This window comes from Anser anser (genome assembly GCF_964211835.1).
Source record: "Anser anser genome assembly, chromosome: W".
NCBI lineage: Eukaryota > Metazoa > Chordata > Aves > Anseriformes > Anatidae > Anser > Anser anser.
Window position 1 is genome coordinate 11,966,682 of NC_139731.1, and position 21,618 is coordinate 11,988,299.

Here is a 21,618-nt window from a genome sequence, read left to right on the forward strand (position 1 = left end):
ACACACTCTCCCGAAAGCTGCCGGAGCAGCAACACACTCTTCCGAAAGCTGCCGGAGCAGCAACACACTCTCCCGAAAGCTGCCGGAGCAGCAACAGCACACTTTCTGGAAGCTGCCGGAGCAGCAGCGTGCTTTCCCAAAAGCTGCCGGAGCAGCAGCGTGCTTTCCCAAAAGCTGCCGGAGCAGCAGCAGCACGCTTTTTACATACCAATAATACCAGGTGCTGACCCTTCAGCACAAACCAATACAATTACCAATGCCGAACCTGCAGAGCTTTCGCTCTGTCTAACGGACGGCGCCTAGGCTTACCCCGGGAGCTCCCTGCCCAACCGAGCGTGGCTTTCGCCGCGTCTGACCGGCAGGCTTTCCCAACCAAATCGGTACCGAATACCCAAAGTTGAAAGCACCTTTGCTTACCACTCCAGTGGTACGTCGTGAGCAGCGGAGGTCGGTCGTGGTCGACTGCTCCCCGAGAATCCCTCGGTGCCGGCTGGAGCGAAACCGAGACACGATCCGCCTCAGCAGTGCCCACGCTGTCCCATCTGGGTCGCCAAAATGTTAGCGTAGCAACCACATAACCACCAAGTGATTATATGAAGGTGCTTTATTCAGCGCTGGAAGCCGGGGCAGGTGCCCAAATCTGGCTTCAAGTCCCGTTACTTCCCAGCCGTTATTTATACATACAACATTGCGTCAGGTATACATATTCATTACAGGTTGCAACATCAGCCTCGCTTTTCATTCTAATTAGCTCCCCTCCCCTTTGCACATGCGTGGCGCACTCTGGTGGTCGTCCAGGTGGTCGTCCAGATGAAGTAAGGAGTCTTCCTCTTCGCTAAACTTTTCACCTTTCTATTCGACGCATGCTCTCTCCGCTCCTCGGTTCTGCTTCAACTCACTTCATCATCTCCAGGCCCTTATCCAAGGTCAGGTTGTACCTATTCCCTCCCAGGGTTCCCCTCCAACGATTCTTTTGATTGTTCAATGTACTCCCTAAGTTTCCAGTGTACATAGATTACTTGATAATGTAAGTACATTTAATGATATTTAATTATACTGTATGTCCCATCACCTAAGAGACATTAGTAAAACATCCATTCGATTCTCCCCAACACTAACACCGGAGTGCCTACCTTCTTCCTTTCCCCACTACTTCACGGATCCTGCCTCTTTAATCAGTCTCGGGCCCTCTGTCAGCTCTCCGCAGAACCGCCACCGTCGATGCACAGGACCGCTGAAATCAGCGGGGCATGCCTTCCTGCTGCTGCGGCGGTGGGGCTCCCCGGTAGGTGACTGGCTCCCGGACGAGCCCCCAAATTGTGAGAAACACTCCGTAGCCAATAACTTAGGCTCAGGCGAGGATCTCAGTGAAGTAGCAATTTATTCACGATTGCAATGGCGGGCGCCCCACAAGCAGGAGAGCGCACCCACTAGTTCCAAAACACAGTTTATATACTTTTTGATGACAGGACCCTCCCCTGTTTCCCCATTGACTGGGTAATCCAGGTTCACAATCTATCTGATGCTTCACAGACAATGCCTGGCCTTCAGTTGCTGGCCTGTTAAATTTCAAGCTTCTTTTGACTTTTTTACTGTTTGAAGTGGTAATGTTTCATCACTTATCTGATTTGACTTGACACCGTGATTTTCACCTAATTGCTCTAAGGAGTCCGGCTGTCTGCATTTTACAAGGTTTTCTGTTAAGCTTTCTTATCACTGTAAGCATATTTCAATACCACATTCCTTCCTTCTATACAATGTAACACTGCAAAAACAACATTTCCATTCCCACACTGTGCAGTCCCGTCTTCCTGCAAGATGCAGGAAAAATCAGAGCAGCATCTTACACTGAAGCACAGATGCCCCTGTAACATCAGCGGTCACCTGAACTGGGTTATTACCTCACCTAGAGGGTTCAAAGAAGTGAAAACCAGGTAGCAAGCTAGTATCTACTGATTTAAAGCCAGCCAGCCAGAATTTCCTTCACCCAATCAAAACAAACTATAGAGAACAGATTCCCCATGGTCAAGGATTCATGCAAAAGTCAGGAAGACTTCCCTTAGCCTAATATCAAAACAAGATGGATTTTTTCAAACTCCACCTTAAAATAAATAGGGGGGAGACTGTAGAATCTTCAGCAGGGCAGAGAGAGCAGGAATAAGGAGCACTCAGAGCAGGAGAAAAGTTTATGGGTATGTCCTCTCCCCCAGTTCTTACCTCCCAAAAAACCCTCCATGCTATGCTCCTCTGTGACATTACCTGATGAGGCAGGACACCAAAATGCAAGCCCTAGGCTTGTCTGAACTGCTGTATTAAGACAACACTCAAAAGGAACAAAAAAGAGACCAACGATGACCCTAGGAGTTCACAGTTCTGTTATTAAGACAAGTGACAAAAGAGAGCAGCAAAAGAGGTGTGTGAAAATAACGTGATGGTCCAAAAAGCAGCCCAGCAACTTTCCTTTGTTTTTGATAGCTATGACATGGAAGAGCATGTTAGGGAAAGAATTGAAGCACTGAGGCAGTCCTGCTAATCTCTCCACAGTTTGAGCTGTGAGGAGAAACATAGCATGAAGCGTTTGTTTGGAAGGAAAAAAGGTAACAAGTTATAAAGCCAAATGTATTCAAGAAATAAACAGCTCCATGATCACCAGGATTACATAGAAGAGAAAATTGAAGAGGAAATCTAAGAACATTACAAAGATTTTGCAAATTATGAGACAGACCAGTTGAAACGTGCTTTGACAGTTTTTCTCTATGCCTACAAAGCTTTGCATGGGGCAAGAAGGCTAGGGTAATTTCAGACCTGCTAGGCTGGAGCTGTACACTAGGTACTGTAAATAAAATGTCAAGACAAACCTAGATATAATATCTGAATTTGCATTTGTGGACAAAAGTGCCTGTAAGTATAAAGAACTAATGGGATCAAAGATAAGCTTGATAGAACTTGCACATGAAGTCAGAAAACAAGTTCAGAGAAGTCTCTGTATGTACACTGACAGAGTGCTTAGGAAGACAGAAGAACAAGAGATGAACATGGATTGCTGTAGCTCAGGTGCTAATTTGACAGTTAATAGGCTGAAGGCTTCCTATTATCTATATCTCTGTATTAGAATTGTAGGTGGAATTAGACTGCATGACTTTACAATCACATATTTAAAGGTGAAATGCTAAAGGTGAAAGATTTCAAGCACAACTCAACCTCAGAGAAGTAACAGCATCATCCCAAACTCAGCTGTCACAGTTCTGCTGGACCGTGTGGGCTCCTCTGGATTGTTTTCCACCGAGAACCCCAGCGGATTGCATATCACAGGCAAGAACACAAGCATCATCCATTCTCAGAGAAAATAAAAGGTTCTTGTTTTGAACTCAAAGCCATCACGAAATGGATGGCAGATAAAAATACAAAAGAATAGAAATGAAATGCTTATAAGGCCAAAAGCCTGACAAACAGCAACATTTTTAAAAAACACATAATAACCTGTTCCTACTGCCAATGAAGTCAGTATTGCTACCTACTTCTTGAATAGAATTAAAAGCGCAGCCCTACCTTCACAGGCTTTTGAGAAGTAGGATCTGTCTGTGCAGTTCTGTTAGCAGGGAACCACTGAGAGTCCAGAGTCAGGCCACCTCCTGGATACTCTGCCCTGATGACTTTACCTCTGGCCATATTAGAAGTCTTTAATAATCATCAGCAAAAGAAAGATCCAGGGCCCAACCTATTAAAAAAGCCATGGTCTTTTTTTTTTTTTTTTTTTGGTAGGATAGCCTCTGAATCGACGTTTACTGATAGAAACTACTGAAAGAGAACAGCAGGTAAAAACATTAGGTAGAGCACTTGCATAAATTGCCTCAATTTTCAGGGTATTGTCTGCTATCAACAGGGATACAAATCAAGTACCTAGTTATCAGAAAAAAAATCTCAGCAACCGTGTTTTCAAGTCTTTCCGCATATACATCTGAGAACCATTTTACCACTTAATTTAACACGTATCTCTAGTCAATGTTTTCTGTTTTTAAACAGCATAAATAATTATGAATCTTCTATAAACAGCTCAAATCAGATGGGCTGCCTTACAGACTTGAGAAAGCTCTTATTAACCAAACACATCATCTGTAATCTCCTTTTCAGTCATCAAAAGCCACAGTGAAAATTTGAAAGGCTGTATCTATAGTGACTGTAATTATTCCACTGTTTAAGAAACAAAAGGACAGAAACCAGAAGAGCATCTTATCTTTTTTTGCTTAGCAAAGGCATGGGTTCCTATGGTTCCTACTGCACTACAACGTGGTCAATTAACTTCACCCATTTTATTGATCCAAAACTTGCTTCTTTTTTTCTTTTCCTGTAATTCACGTATTAAGGGAAGGTCATGGGACACCAATCACTAAATAGATACCAACGTCGTAAAATACAAGACAACATACTCAAGTTACAGTTCTAGAAGAGAGAAGATGTTTTGAATATGTCATTAAAAAAGGAGATGGAAAAAAGAGCTTACCTTCTGCTCCTTTTCCTTGGCAGCACTGAGTTGAGAGAGGGAGAGCGTTAGTTTTTCCCGTTGCTCAGCTAGGTACTTCTGATAAAGGCTCAAAAGTTCCTGGCATTCCCTGTACTGTTGCTGCAGAGGTAAGACATCAGAAGTTAAGGAAAAAATACTGTTTCGTGAATAGTTAGAGTCAAATATATACCAACTTACTCCGTGTAAATCCGATTCAGATCCATAACAGTACAATTTAAAAACAGATACCATGTGTTTGAGAACTGCTTAATGATGATATATCTGTCTAGAGATGAATGTTCAAATACAACCTTCCTTCTGTTCAGAGAGTGGAAAAAGAAGAATTGCACCAAATTCTTTTATCATTGGAAAAGGGACAGCAGCAGGAGGCAGGTGATGACATTGTTTCAGTTGGAACAATTACAACACTCTGATTTGTATTCAGCAAAGCCAGACACTACCAATGTTTATTTATAAATAAACAAATAGCCAGCCAAGTAAGTTAATAGTCCATTTTTAAGCAGAGACATGGATTCTTAAGCCCACATACCCAAATCCAATCTCTTTGCTTGAGCACTGACAGCTCAAAAACCCACAGCCACAGATGCAGCGCTACAGGCCTTTTAGAGACCAGCAATGATTTTTGGACAGTAATCTGGAGAAGCAGCAACTGTGGTGTTTGCAAGGATATTAGCAAGCAACAGTGTCCTGCCTTGCTTGCAGCACTGAAATTCCAACAGGAGATAAATCTGCTCTTCACCTGTCATTGTGTAATTCCCTCCCTTGCTCATGTAGCATGGTAAACCATTTATGCTCCCCCTTCTCCCCCCTCACTTTTAATTATGCATGCAGATAGGATAAGGGCTCGCTGTCCAAAGAGATTACTCTGAATAAATGCTTTAATAACAAGTCACTGCAATTAAGGTAGGGAACAAAAACTTCTTCAATCTATAAAATGGTGTTGAGTTACAGATTTCCTTAACATTTTTATGATCTAATCATTGCTTCTGGGCAAATTCATGTTGCAATCATTTTTGCCAATCGTGGCTGCATAAATAACTCACTGCTTTGTTATTCCCTGTTATGACCTTTTTTTTTTTTTTTTCCTTCCCTTCTTCTTGTTCTTTTGGGGGAAGGGGGAACTTGCCAGGTTTTCTTTTTGTCGGTTTTGCTTTGTTTTAAATGAAAGGCTACACAGAGAATGAGCAAAACATTTTAGGAAGGAAGGAATGGGAGGTTATTAAAGCCCAGTGTTTAAATCAATCAGGAGAGCTCCTAGTCCACCTTTGCTCAGCACCTGGAAATACAGGAGGATACAAACAATGGTCTAAACAAGCTAATTGCTTTCCAGAGTCAGCCTGCCTGAAGCCTGGGCTGTTTTACATTTCAGTTCATTTTGTCAGAGAACACCAAAAGGCTGAAGTGATTTGTGGTGGTCTCAGGAGTCTCTGCCAGCTATGATGTATATAAAAGGATTTTTTTATTCCGGTTGTAACCACAGGCAGTAATGTTTATAGTAGGTGAACATATTAGCCTGGACACAGGGCATGAATTTTACTCTAGAAAAAGCCAGTTCATTTATACCGCCTAAGAGTTAAATGTCGGTATTTGAAGACAAATTATAGGGAAATTCATTTAAACCCATGTTGTGTGGCAGAATATAAAAACAGACAGTCCTATCTTTATCAATTTTTTACAGCCCTCTTAATTCACTTTGCTTCCAGCAGCCCCTTCCCCACCAAACAGATTTCACCCTATTCTCCCTCCAGCTAGCACACTGCTGGCACACAGAACGAGTACCCAAAATGGCCCTGGGGTCACGAGTGACGGCCGTGCACCCACTCGCACTCTTACCATAATGTTGGTACCAGCCGTGTCTGGAAGCCAGATGAGATTGCCCTCACAGTAGCACATACATACGTGGTGCACGGGTACCACGAGAGATGCCCAAATAGTGTTTTACAGACTGCAGAGCGCCTGCTGTGCACATGATGCTGCCACCTCTTACTTGCAGCTGCCAAATTTATTTAAAATACAGCTTACAAACATGACATGCAAGATTAGTGTTAGGAAAGCAAATTCTAATTGTCCAAGAGCCAGTTATGGGATAACAAGTGAGAAGGGCAATAGTTAATATGAGCCTGAATGGCAGCTGAGATACTTCTGAAATTCTTTGAAGATTCCATCAGCAATGTAACTATGGTTAAAACTTCCTGTATTAGAAGATTAAAATCTCATTCATTCAGACAATGACTCTGCATTAAGCAACATATTGTTACAGCCACCATAGTCCAAAGCCCTGCTTTGCTCATTAAGTAAGTAAACATCAAGCTTCAAATAGGGAAGGAAAAAAAAAAAAAGAAAAGAAAAAACTGTTCTTTCGTTGCAGGCACATGTATAATAGCTCTAACTATGATAATTCTCCATAATGTGCTGGTACATTTACTGCAGAATACTTTCTTAAAAAAAGCTTTAATATTAGATCTTACTCTACCATTCTATTGAATTTTTGCTAAAAGCAGCAAGATGATCTTTTTTTTTCCTCCCCTACAAATTAGCCAGGTAATAAACAACAAACACTGCCACAAAAATATTTAAGTCTTTCAGGTATAATGGGGGCACACATGTTCAATGGGAATGTGGTCTCCAAACAAATACATAGGTAATGACAAATATTTTCATAATTTGGTTTATAAAAGAAGAAACAGGATTTGCTATAAGGGTGAAGAAACCTATAAGACAACAAGTCCTGCAGATCTGCAATCCACAGAAAACTGCGTGTGCCTAAACACTCACAAAGGAGCACAAAAATTGGATTTACAAGATGTTAGTTACCTGAGAGAAGTGGTACTTGGCATTTCACTAAACTGTAGTTTTATATTCAAGAAATATGCATTTGAACATATCCTAGTAATACACTTCATGCAGTTTGTTAATAAAGTATTTAGGTTGTTCACGGGGGGTGGGAAGGACATGACAAAAAAATCAACTTCAGAAATGCAAAGGTTAAGATTTCAACACTACATTTACATGTCATACTGCAAGGACTATATGTTTTACAGAATAAGTTAGTTAATTTCATCACTGAATGCAAGTCATAGAATTAAGAGTTCATTTATGGCTCTAAAGAGATAATATCCTCAGTGGAGATAGAGTTGGCTTTGCGAAGAGGGACCACTGCATGCAGCAGTGGCATGCTTACAGAGGCCAGGAACAGATTTCCAGGGAGAGGAACGTTAGGCAAGGAACATTTCTTATGGGTGAGGCTTCAGAAGAAGGCACAGCCAACCTAATGCTCGACTGCTGCCAGAGACACACTTCTGCTCACCCCCAGGAGTCTCACCCCTCCATCTGCACCAGCTCTGCAGCTCTCCCAAACCCCCCGCTTATCCTGAGGGCTTAGCGAACCGAACCGACAAATCAAAGGGTCAGTTAAGCACAGGAGCTGGCACAAAACAAGCAGAGGAAACGTGCAGCTGGAAGAGGGGCTACTCTTCCAGCAGCAGCACCCTGCCTGGTAGGGTCCCTCCACCTTGCAAAGTCTCAATCCTACTCTTTCTCCAGCTCGACTCCTAAAGCCTCAAGCTTTTATGTCTGCTAAGACCATACCAACTGTGCCCAGCTTAATCCTTGCTGAATATTTTTAGCCCGCTCACAAGCTGAAGCAGGACAGCCAGCTACAGAGCCTTGCTTCCCCAGAATTTGGAGGAAAAAAAAGAGGTGGAGAAAAGTACTAGCCACAAGCATACCTGACCTCCAGTAGCGTTCCCAGTACAGCATTTCCACTGCTTCTCTGACTGTAAGTAAAGCTCACCTTAAAAACCAAAATATTTTGGTTTAGAGCATCCAGCAACTTCCTAGATAGCTTTCGAGTTCTCCACATCAACCTCCACATCTTTCTGTGTGCAATGTCCTCTTTTCAGCCATTCAGATACCCACTGGCCTGCCCATCTAGAATAGAGGTTTCCAAATGTAGCCAGCACCGGCCACTCTGCAAGGGTGAGCTATTTGCTGAAGTTCTGTCTTTCCCAAATCACTTCTCGTAAGAAAGAAAGACAAAAACAAACAGGATTTTTTTCTTTAGAGAGATTTTTTTATGCTGTATCATTTCAGAAGTGCTTGGTTTTACCACCCTTTATTGTAAGGGAAGAAAATCATTTAAGCAGACTCCAATCACAGGAATTTGGGGCTGGAAAAAAGTTTTATAGAAGCTATTACCATAAGAGGAGAGCACTACTAACAAGATATTTTTTTGGCAATCAAACCAGTAACAAAGGCCCTGTTGTGTTTTCAGTGTATGAGAACTCCTCACCTAGTGACTCACTCCTCAACAGTTTGTCACGAGCAGTTTTGGTAAAGGCATAAGCTATAGCATTTGCATTTTACACCTGGAGAAACTGTGGCACGGGGAGTCTTTGGGCACATCTGCGCACACAGGTGCAGCCCAGCAGTCCCACGCTCCACACGCCAGCTCCAGCACGGAAGTCTTGTAGCTGTCGGGTAAGTCACGTAGCCCAGGTGCAGCACTAACAGCCCGGATCCATCCTGCAGCTGATTAGCTTAGAGTGCAAGATTGTCTACATCCACCCATGCGGACACATCCTAAGAGACTTCCCAAGCATCAAGGCTGCTGAAGCTAGACTGGGCACTGAAAGAGGGCTTAAGTCCCCAAAGAAAAGTCTATTCAGATAGCTGCGGGCAGACCCAAGCTTGCCCACTTGCTCTCCAACTAGGTGTGTTTAAGCCAGCTCTATTCAAGAAGTTGTGCAGCCACAACAGCACAGCATCTAGCACATCGTGCTTAAACCAGTTTACTGTGCTTTGATGTTTTGTTTTATGTTTGGCTGCAACTACACCATTTCCAGAGTGCAACTGGACTGTGCCCGGCAACTTGAACATCAAAGCAAGCTCACATCCACTGAATAGACATGCTTCTGTGTCTACAATTTTAGCACCCTGTATGACTGTGACATCCTATTGCACTGTTACTCATTAGTCCAAAAATGTCTTAGAAAATGCCACTGACAAGTAAGGCTCGATCTCCACTTAAATGCTTATGATACAAGGGTTTGCACAGGGTCTGCAGAACCCTGAAGGCCCCCGACAGCCTCGTGGCAAACTCCACTACAAGTGTGCTCAGTCTGAAGTGAGCCCACATTTTTCCATGCATCATCCAAGCATATATTTTTTCAGTATTTTGACATGAGGCAATGAGGTTCATTTTCTACTTTAAAATTTTGCATATCAATAGAAGAAAGATACTATGCCTTTTGGGAAAGAAGCAATATGTATGCCATTCTGATTTCCACCTGCAGGCTCTCTCTCCTTCCTAGCCAAAGAAAGGATTAAAATAATGCCGCTTCATCTACTTACATATGAAAAGTCGTATGAATAAAAATAAGCTGCTGGTATTAATAAATTAACATCTAAAAGGAACACTTTAAAATATAAACTAAGATATTCTAAGCTCTTTCCTTTAGCATTAAACAATTACATACTTCATTGGAAGCTGACCCACATTTACTTTTAATATACAACTTGCGTTCAATATATAGATAGTTCTGCATTTTGACAATCTCGTCTCAGAAAAGCAACAAGACTGCATTTCAGAAATCAAACCATCCAGGCACAGAACAAAGTCACCCCAACACATTTCTTCTACCTTTAAAGTTAAGAGAAATTAAAGTAAGTAGCTTGAACCTATGTGAACCATTGTTCTGAGAAAGGGTAAAGACTGGTAACTTCTACGAAGGTTTATTATCTAAACTCTAAAGATGCTGCAAAGACTGAAGTTAATAAAATGTTTTATGAACAACTTCACTTAGCTCGTTCTTATATAACTGAGTTTATGTGGACTCTTTGGCACAATGATGCTAAGAACCTGTAGGGAATTTTCTGCACAGCCACTTGTATTAAAAGAAATCATCTGGTGCAGGTCTGAACCTTATGAGCCTTCAGTTCAAAACACAGTCTTCTTCTGATCCAAAGTCCTCAGGAAGCACATTTCTGAATACGCTATAAAGAAGCAAGTCACGTAAAATAAGAGAGTGATCTGCAATCTGGAGTCCAACAGTTACATTTTAATCTACAGTTGAATATTTTAATATTGTTATCCAGTCAGTAAATTAACTCAAGATGCGAGAATAAAAAGGGAAGATGCATAGGGAAAATGGTCAGAAGGTCCACAAAAGTTAAGAACTTCACTTCTGTTTGAAGCATCAGCATTATGTTGTTGAATGCTGCAGCTCTTGTATCAAGGAATTGCTTAATACATTCCCGTTCTGTTAGAAGGTAAATTAAATTTACGTTCTTTGGGAATATGGTATTGTAATTAGTTCATGACTTGATTACACTTTGAAGTGAGCCAAGCCTGCATATGGTGCATACAAATTAGTTAAGTTATGGTTACCTACCTTAAGGAAAGCTAGAGAGTTCAGCACAAAGTTAGAGAAAAAGCCATAGCAGTCATTTTAAGCTTTCAGGAAGCATATGTAAAGTATCACATTCAAATCTATTCTCTGGACTTACTGATATCAGGTGGGAACAGAAATAAAAAAGTAGTTTCCTGAACAGCTGAACGAGTTGTTTTCAAGAAATAATCTTTCAGTTTCCACCCATACCATCTGTAGGACAACTGTTAAAACTGATCCTAAAAAAAAAAAAAAAGCAATTAAAGATATAAGAATTCCTACCCTGGTTAATCACCAGTATGATTTATTCGTAATACTTGCATTTTTTTTATTATTATTTCTTTTATAGACATCCTGAGTTTTATATCATCCACCAAGATGCTCTGTTCCACCTAGATGATGAAATTCCCAAGATCACTTTAAAAATACTGAAAAATATTGAGATGCACAATATACATGTAGTGCATCTAAAACTTGGCCAAACAAAAAGATAACCAGTATGGTTTAAAGAGAGCAAGGAGAGCATTTAAACCTAGAACTAATTCCCAACATTGTATATGAAGTCAGAGAAATCTATCATATTTTGAAAATGCAAGAGCAGTTTGGGGTATAAGATTTGATCCTATGTATTATAAATCCTTCCCACAGGATATGCCAATCACCCTGGACAGTTTATCTGCCATGTTCTCTGGTTCAAAGGTGGGTAAGGACAAAAACATCACACACCATCATATGCCAGCAGATGTGCCTGGATCAATAAATGCAAAAAACATCTCAGGGCTTGCACTTTCCATTCCAAGTGGAAAACACAGTTCCAGCCTTATCTTCATTAACACAAACAAAAGGATACTTACAGGCAAAGAAAAAAAAGAAAATAAAGGTTTATTGCACAGCCCAGCTGTGCTAATGAGTTTCTTCTAGTGAAAAGGAAGGAAGAATACAGCACACACAAAACAAGTTGGGCCACTACTCACACCACTGAAAATGTTTTTTCACAATAACGAACACAAGGAATCTGAAAACAGAAAAAACTAAGAACCTGAATACACAAAATACAGACCATGCAGATCATCATAACCAACTACCGGTCCTGCCACGGGCCATAAAAAGTTACTTATGGCTTAACAACTGCAATGGCAGGAGGTTTTCCACACTGGCAAGAGCTTTCTCAGAACATATCTGCTCCTTTTAGGGGAGCTTTGCCAATGTCAACAGCAACTTTCAGAATTTCAAGATTTCTTTTGGCAGTTGCTTAGATGGCACAGCTACCCTGCCTCTTCCACTGGAAACTGTTAGGAAACTTGTTACTTATGCATTTGTGTATCAGCCAGTAAATATATGATCCTTTTTTTGTGGGGAAAAAAAGGAGCCCAGAGATTCAGCCACGTACAATTTCCATGCAGAACAGTCCCGGCACCTGAGAACAACACCACACATTTCATTGTGAACAACAGAAAATACTCTCAACCTGCACAGTGTCAGAAGGTGAAGCCAAAAAAGCAGGTATTGCACCTATCACCATCCACACACAGAGTACTGTTTTTTCCTTTTACATATTTAGAGCACAAAATTAAACAAATAAAAGGAACACTGCATAACTTAGCTTTCATTTTCTATGAAATTGCTCATAATTGTAACCATAAAATGATAATATTCTACCATATGTGCATCTGCAAAGCCCACAAAAGCACTGGTCAGCCCCTGCGAGAGGAAAAATGAACCTGTCGCTCCACCTAGTGATCCGCTTGGATATCACAGTTCTCTTAACCAAACTTGCACAGAGAGCTTGTCAAATCTGGAGGTTAATTTTCTTACATAGAGGGATCTAACACATCGTTTTGAAACATGGACGTGCAGTCCTCCTCAAATGACACTCTCCTCTGACACAGTCAGCCGCAGCTTTACATGAAGCACCTATCACTGGAAATACTTGCTGTTTCACTTACAGGCCTTTGTGAGAATTCCCAGTCTTTCACAGTAGCCACCGTTCCTGTTTACACAAAGCCATTTGCCATATCAGTGCTAGCTGATATTAAAACAGCCGTGTTCTTTGCTCCAATTTGACAACAGAGCTCCAAGCAGAAGCCCGAGGAGAGATAAGGTGCTTTTAGTCTATGTGGGAATTGAAGTATGTAAGAAAGGATGGTCAGCCTATTATGTTTAGACACAGTAACAGGAGTTATTTAACAGGATAAATGCGAGCTCAGAGTCAGATGCATGGAGAAAAGGGGATGGAGAGGCAAAAGAGAAATGGAATGTAAAACCTGAACTCACCAAAGGCAGAGCTATAGCACCTCCATCTCAATTAAAGAACATGCTTAGTAAATCAAAAAGGTGTCTGCTTTGCAGAGAATGAGAATGCAAGATCACAAAACATCGCCTCATTTTATAACGAAGGTAATCAGGTTTGGTCTTGGTTATTATCAGAATGGAGATCACCTGAGAATACACAGTGGTGTCTGTCTTGCTGCTTCTTTGCAGGAAACAATCAATCATCACTCTTAATTTTATATACTTGATGTCTCTCACTGAACCTTTTCCTTACAGCCCTCAAATGGGAATGTTGACAGAGAAAAGCAGGCTTCCCTTCAGCCAGGCGAGCAGCTCCCATTACTCCCAGAGCAAGAGATTCCTTGTTCAGGTCCTCACTGGAAAAGAAACCTGGCCAATGGGGAATTCTTCTGTCTGCTGCTATCTCCCATGGTTGCCTCTCTGTATCTTACACAATCTGCATCAGGCCAGGATATTTCAACTTTCTTTCCCCCCCTTTTTAAACAAGAATGCACTCAGACAGGAGCACATAGATTTTAATTCAACTAGCTGCAAATGGTACAAGTGGTGAGACAAAAATCTACAAACATCACTGGACCGAAATGCAAAAAGTAAACGCCAGCAAGCCCAGAAAATCTTGTCCTTCTTATGGAAATGCCTTCAGTGTTATAACTAGAACAGCGAGAATGTAAAAACCACATATCATTCTAGATATTTTTTCTATTAAAACTATTGCTATTCTGACAGTCTTTCTAACCTTGTTAGAGCACAGTCTGTTTGCAGCACTGTTGATGAGAAAAATGCAATGCTCCTTTTCCTAAAAGGCCATTGAGGGCAAATAAAATTCCATACAAGCATTATAATGCTAATTTTAAAGGAGGTGTCCCAAAACTCCAAAAAAGGGAAGTACCTCATGTAAGAGCGCTGCAAAGATTTTCTTCTGCATGATGTGCAGCGCACATCTCTAGCTACCTAAGAATGACAACAGAATGACACCAAAGGCTTCAGAAAGTTAGTCCTTTCTGGTAAAATCTGGCTTTAAACATGTCAATCCGAAAAGCACTGGTTTCACTGAACTGAAGCCAGCGAAGAAAAGATTTAATAACAGCCTCATTCTAAGGTTCATGGTTGTAGGACTATTTAATATACAAGATTAACACATCTTATCTCCCACTTTCACTGAAACCTATTATACCCCTCATTAATACATGCACATCATCTACATCATTTACAGCTCTAAGGTCTCAAATAGTATTGTCTGAAACGGGGTGTGTTCTGCTGGTTTTCCGGGTGGTAGTCTCTTTTCTCACTAACAGTATTCTAAAATCAGCCCCAGCTCAAAATAGAGATATGATTGAGTAATCTAAACAGAGCTGTTTCAAAGAGCAATAAATCAAGTCATTTGTCTCGCCTACGGCCGGGATTTCATTTTGTGACTATGGTTCCCATGCCCAGACCAAAAGGCAACACATCTACACACAGTAAGACACGAAACTTCCTCCTTCCCAATCTAGTGGATAATGAAATTCTTTCCTCCTTACAATTCAAAATTTAGAAGTAGGTAAAGTGAACCACAGCTCCTCAAATTAACAAGCATTTTGTATTTCCTCAGGTCTGGATCACTGGAATAGAGAAAGAAGGTATATTGTTATAAATGAAGATACAACTCAATCTGAATTTAGTAATATTTATAAAAGGCAAGTAAACAGGGCTGGGTGCGTGGGGAGTCTACGCTCTACCAACATGCATGCAGAACCGTCGAACTTTCTAAGTATATAGTACATTGCTTTTACATATTCATAAGAAACCCGAGTGCGCCTATGCATATGTACAATCAGAAAAGGTATCAATTGAAACATAAACATGGCAAAGTTTTCCGAATTCTGGCAAGTGTTTAACAAACAGTCCTTTAAGTCTATTACTATTAATGTCCATGACTGGGGGAGCATATCTGGAGTTGGTAATCCTGGTTGAAGTGCTCCCATATCTTCCACGACTTCATTAATTTTTCTCAGATCATGTAACAGTCTCCATTTTCCATTCCTTTTCTTGATTACAAACACCGGAGACTTCCAGGGCTAGTCGTGGGAACAATATGTCTCGCTTTAAGATGTTAAGCAACTCGGCCTTCGGGCCTTATGTATCCTATTCCTCCCGGATCGAAGGGAAAAAGATCCGGCTCCTTTTCAGGGCCTGGATCAAAAGGAACGTTCGGGTCACCAGGGGGCGTAACAGCAAAGGCCTGCGATGGCAGCAGCGGCGGGGGGGGCCGATGGTGTAGCAGAAGGATCGGTAAAGGAGCCCGCAGCTCCCTCACTATCTGGCAAACCACACGTTTCTGATTGTGGTCCCACATGGCTCTTCAAGGCCTCAGAGACTGCTCGCCAGGTGCCGAGCGATCCCGCCGCAACCTTGTCGTTTTTAGTAGCAGAGTCCCACACCTTGACCTCAATTTGGTCCCATGTTTCAGGATCATAAACTGTCTGATTGTTAATAAAGGGAATAAGATGTAAGGTTACCAGGACAGTCGATTGCTTTCCTTGCAACTCACGTACCCATGCCTCTAGGGTCGAGGTAGATTTTCCATCCCATTTTCTCATGTCCTTTCCATGGTCATGTAGGTAAAACCACAGGGTGGCACGGGGTGTGTAACCATTGTATCGTCTTCCTTGCACAGAAGGACGCTTACCCCTGATAGCTGAGACACTGGTTTGTACAGGTGGGGAGGAAGATTAAATTCTCTTTAAGTTGGTGGACCTCTGCAGAAAGTTTCTCCACAGCCGAGACGCAGGCCTGTAGGGAAGAGGAGAGACTTTCTTCGTTCTGCCGGAGTTGTTTAGCCACTTCATCCACTGTGGGTTCCTCATCCTCTTTCCAGGCCATTATTGCCAATGAGCTGGCATATGATGATGGTGCACTCCGTACAAACTTCCACCACATGGGTGGTGTACACTTGGCTTCTTCTTGATCTTTGGATGTTTGTTCGTTGTCCAGGTCATCATAAATCACCTCCCGTATGGCTAATTCCCTCAGGTACTGAATTCCCTTCTCCATGGTGGTCCACTTGCCTGGTAGACATACAAGTTCTTCCTTGAAGGGATACCTTTCCTTCACAGCTGACAGGAGATGCCTCCAGAGGCTGTAGCCTGGTGCTCCATCTCCAATTGCTTTGTCAGTGCAAAACTGTCAGTTCCCTAGCAAGGGATCCCAGCCGCCTGGCTTCCCTGCCCTCTAATTCCACACAATTGGCTCCAGTGTCCCAGCACCGGAGCAGCCAGGTGACAAGCTGCTCGCCTATGCAGCGACCAAAATCTTTTCGCACATCTCGTAGCTCTATACTTTGGAAACCATATCTCGGAAACTATTAACAATTACACCTATTGCCTTTTTTCATCAGGGAGCCAATCTGTGGAGGTGACAGGGGAAGATATTTTTTCCTACTTGTTCACTCTCCCTTTCTCCTTCACCACCCTCTTGTCCTCCGAGATACTTACGATATTTCTCCAAGATGTTGAATATCCTTGGGATGTTCAGACCAGCATGTTCTTGTTGTTATGTCTCCTGAATGCGCTTCAGGTTTTGATTAAGGTTAAACAACTGCTTAGGAATCTCATCCAGAGATCTGTCTTGAGGCGGGATAGTTGCGAGTGGCAGGGAGTGTGGGAGGATATGGGCAGGTTTCTGGAGCAGTGGGCACCTCCAGTGTTTTGGAAATTCACCCCTGAACAACTGCAAAATCCTAAAAAACTCGTAGAATGCTTGAAAAAAGGGTGTCATGCCTTTGGCAGTTCCGAAGAGACACAAATCACTGTAGCGAGCTGGGGTCTGGCCTATGCCTATCGAGCTGCAATTGATGCTACTATCAACCTTGTGACAGACCCTGCGGCCACTCCAAGTCCTGTGACAGGCCCAACGGCCACTCCAACCCCTAGGATCGACTCTGTAGCCGCTCCAGCCCCTGCAGCCGCTCCATCTCCCGCAGCCGCTCCAGCTCCTGCAGCCGTTCCAGCTCCTGCAGCCGCTCCAGCTCCTGCAGCTGCAACTATTAAGCAGGTCCAATACTTATACCAATTTTAGTTTAACACACTCTGGTCAGATCTATCGTTATCTCAACCCTTCGTGCCCCATGTTGGGCGCCAAAAGGACTGCTGTGGTTTAACCCGGCTGGCAGCTAAACACCACACAGCCGTTCGCTCACCCTCCCCCCTCCCTCTCTGGGATGGGGGAGAGAAACGGGAAAGTGAAGCCTGTGAGTTGAGATAAAGACAGTTTATTAAGACAGGAAAATAATAATAACAATAATAACAATAACAATAACAATAATGATAATAATGGTAATAGTTGTGCCGATGGTGTAGCAGAAGGATCGGTGGACGAGCCCGCAGCTCCCTCACTATCTGGCAAACCACACGTTTCTGATTGTGGTCGCACACGGCTCTTCAAGGCCTCAGAGATTGCTCGCCAGGTGCCAAGCGATCCCGCCGCAACCTTGTCGTTTTTAGTAGCAGAGTCCCACACCTTGACCTCAATTTGGTCCCATGTTTCAGGATCATAAACTGTCTGATTGTTAATAAAGGTAATAAGATGTAAGTTTACCAGGACAGTCTTTGTTTCTAAGGACATATGATTCCCCATAGCACGCAACTGCTTACCTTCGGCCAGCGAGGGGCAGTTGTGCGCGCGGGTCCGCTTCTCTAAGCTTGAGCTTCCTTCCAGCTCCGGTGTGCCTATTTCCAGCGACTTTCTATACGAGCTTCTTTGAGCGGTTTGCTGAGTTTGGCCGAACCCATCTTCATTAGGCGATCAGCGTCCCTGTTCCTGTCCTGGCCCCTGTTCTGTTAGCCTATCCCTGTTCCTGTTGTTCATGTCCCTGTTCCTATTTTTCTTCAGGTCCCTGTTCGGGTGCCATTTGCGGCGTAACGACCACACGGACACCAGGGTTCTTTTAGGATCAGTAACTGCTACTACTTTATTGATGACAGAACTTCATCATATCGTGTTGCATCCCATACTGAGGACAGGCTCCCTTCTTATACCATTTGCCCCACAGCAGTCCTTTTCCACTAACTCTTCATTGGTCAAACAACTTTGCCTGGCAACCAGCAAACACCCAGCAACTTCCATGCCTTAAAGGCGGGAGAAAAAGCAACCCGAGAAGGCATGGCGTCTCCTGAATCACTCTTCTTTGTTCCCTCTAAACTCTTTACATTCCTCATGGCCTCATCGTTAAGAGCCCGATGTTATCACCAACCATGGGGCTTGTCGACCCCCATGGCCACACTCCCACATCTCCCACTTCTTTAGTAACATCAACCATCTTCTTGACACGAATTATTACTCCATATATCACATTAATTGCACAATATGTATATTTTTCCCTTGATTGCACCTGCTTGTTCTTTCAAGGGCATTCCCATTAGGAAAAAACACTTCTCCATCCTCTCTCCCCCTTAAAGCAGAGTGAAAATAGTCATATCCGGGGAAACTTATTACTGTTTCCAAATTGCGTCTGGCTCTCAGCAGGCACACTCTCCAGGCAACAGTTTTGCTGCTACATTATGTGGGAATAAAAATGTTGTTTTTGCAGTTACATTGTTTAAGGGTAAGGAATGGGGTACTGAGATATGCTTGCAGTGATAAGAAAACTTAGCAGGCGACCTTGTAAAATGCAGACAACCAGACTCCTTAGAACAATTAGGTGTAAATCACGGTGTCAAGTCAAGTCAGATAAGTGAAGAAACATTACCACTTCAAACAGTAAAAAAGTCTAAAGAAATTTGAAATTTAACAGACTGGCAACTGAAGGCCAGGCATTGTCTATGAAGCATCAGATAGATTGTGAACCTGGATTACCCACTCCAGTGGGGAAACAGGGGAGGGTCCTGTCATCAAAAAGTATATAAACTGTGTTTTGGAACCAGTAGGCGCGCTCCTGCTTGTGGGACGCCCGCCATTGCAATCGCGAATAAATTACTACTTCACTGAGATAGTAGTGCATATCTCAATACCCCATTCCTTACCTTTAAACAATGTAACTCTGCAAAAACAACATTTTTATTCCCACAATTCCCCCCTTTTCTTTTTTTATAGATTGTTGATTTTTGCAAAACTTTTCTCTAAGGTGTAATTTGGTAGATATCTTCCTCTTCTTCACCTTCTTTGCTTTCCATTTCCTCTAATATCATCAACTTATCTGAGTAAGGTGGTGGCTTCGTGGTCATTTGTTTCAATAGTGCAGTTTCAATTAACCACTGGACAAGTCCTTTTACACAGGGGATAATGCAACAACCAACAGCTGTCAAAACTCCTGCTACTACGATCAAGGATGTAAATATGCCTAATTTTTCTGCCAATTCACTGGCAAGGGTGGTAAACCCTTGCAATGCTCTAGTTACTGTGCCATCCGGGGCAGTATTGTTGGGTATAAAAGTGCAACAATGGTTGCTCAGTATCACACACACACACCTCCTTTCTCCGCAAGCATCATACCTAATGCTATTCTGTTTTCCCAAGCCATTTTGCTGGTGGCATCTAGTTGTTCAGCGATTCCTCTTATCGCATCCCTTGTATAATTTATGAATCTCTGCTGATTATAATAAATATAAGTAATCCAATCCACATTCTTATTGATTGTTACCCACCAGAACAGTGACTCAAATCCTGCAGCAATTTGATTCCTGGCTTCCTGTTCATCGGGAACTCCTCTAGGCACCCCAATAGAATCTATGTACGCTCTATCATCAAATGATACTCCTAAGCTTCTTTTACTTCTTCTGGGTATTTGTGATGTTTCTCTTTCAAATGCCAGGATGAAGGGTATAGCTAATTGAACAAGTGCACAAGTGCCTCTCCAGTTAGATGGTAGGGTGGACCGTAAGATCTTCCCTCCACAGTACCACCAGAGATCTGCCCTGGGGATCTCAAGTCTTGAGCAGTTTCCCATCAAGTCCTCGGTAGCATTCAAGGTCCTCGTGCACAAGGCAAATTCTCCCAGATGCTGGGTAGCACTCACACCCTGCCGTGAGAGGCAAGCTGTATGGTTACCTATAGCTGTGGAGAATGCAGGGGGAACCCTGATATTGCTATCACGCAAGGAAGGGAACAGCAAAGAGAGAGACTTACAGGCCTCATTTCCCCAGGCAGTCTTTTCTTGGTACAATGCAATCATACATTGCATCCCCTGGGAGTCCTTGGTCCACCCCAATGGGCAGGGCACTATCTGGGCAATCGGTCATCCCGAGGCACAAGCATAGCAATCGCTATGGTTGAGACTCTGGACAGTATATTTGACCCATTCTATCCAGGCATTCACATCCCCATGCCCTGTTTCAATCTCAAATGTTTGAAGTGCCGCATTTCAAAGAGAGCCTCCTGTTTTCTCTCCTGTTTTCTCCTTGAGTTTCTCCCTTTCTCTGATGGCAATAGAGGATTGTTTCCATACAGCTATTCTCAATCTGGCTGTTGGGTCTCTCCCAGTTATTTGTTCTCTCTGCTCAATTGTCGTTGGGCATTTAAATCTCCACAAGCTAACACCTCACAAGCATCAAACATGACGGATTGTGGTACATAACCCTCTGTCACAGTCACCCATATTTTTATGGGGTATCCCATCTTACTATTATCTGGTCATGCCTTTTCCAAGTTGCCAATTGACCAAGGCTTTCTCTGAGGCCTACAGTCACTAAAAACAAAATTAATAATTGATTTTTCCCTGTCATTATTTTTAACCCTTAGGTTTCCAAATAATTATCAATACAAAGAATAAGACATACACTACTACTAGAACAAACCCCCCTTGGGAACACTTCAATTCACTATAGGTCTGTCCTTTCTCTCAATCACAAGTCACACTCATTAGTTACGTGTGAAAATAAAAGGTTAGTTTACAATTGCAAGCTCTTATCCCGCTCAGAGTCCACTATGAGATTTTTCTCTTCAATTTCAGCTTCTAGCAAGTCTTCTGTAGGAACAGCTTCCCAGGTACTAGGGTCGAGGGATGCCTTCACTCGAGTATAGTGAGTCCAACCTTTTTCTGCAGTTCCTATGGCTGTTCCAGTGGTTAGTAGTACTTGGAAGTGTCCTTCCCATTCAGGCCGGAGTCGATCTTTTCCAGGTCTGAATCAGGACCCAAGTTCCCACGGGTCCTGAGAAATGACAAAGAAGAGGACAACCCCAGAACACAGTTCTTAAGAAAACTCTCTTGTTTCGAATTGTGGTATCTCACCCCTTCTGCCCAGATAGGGTAATCCGAACAGCATCTCATACGGTGAAATTCCTATATCGTTTCTTGGTGCTGTTTGAACCTGCAGGAGTGCTAAAGGTAAGCATTTTACCCAAGGAAGTTGGGTTTCTAACACTAATTTAGTTAATGGCTTCTTTAATGTCTGGTTCATTCCCTTTACCTTCTCAGAAGAGAAGGGGTGCCAGGGGGTGTGA

General features: G+C 42.6%; 1 long non-coding RNA gene across 5 annotated transcripts; it reads right to left on the reverse strand.

Annotated features, from left to right (window-relative positions):
* Positions 1 to 589: 589 nt before the first annotated feature.
* LOC310888768 lies at positions 590 to 21,117 on the reverse strand. 5 transcript variants are annotated; one of them, XR_014576145.1, is made up of 6 exons: positions 17,835 to 21,117; positions 11,030 to 11,150; positions 10,445 to 10,516; positions 9,769 to 9,830; positions 4,502 to 4,621; positions 590 to 3,798 (listed from the first exon to the last, which is right to left on the reverse strand). It is a non-coding gene; the product is annotated as an uncharacterized lncRNA (long non-coding RNA). The 5 variants fall into 5 exon arrangements; XR_014576144.1 differs by lacking the exon at positions 9,769 to 9,830; XR_014576146.1 differs by lacking the exon at positions 9,769 to 9,830 and having other exon boundaries at positions 10,383 to 10,516.
* Between the last annotated feature and the right edge of the window lie 501 nt (positions 21,118 to 21,618).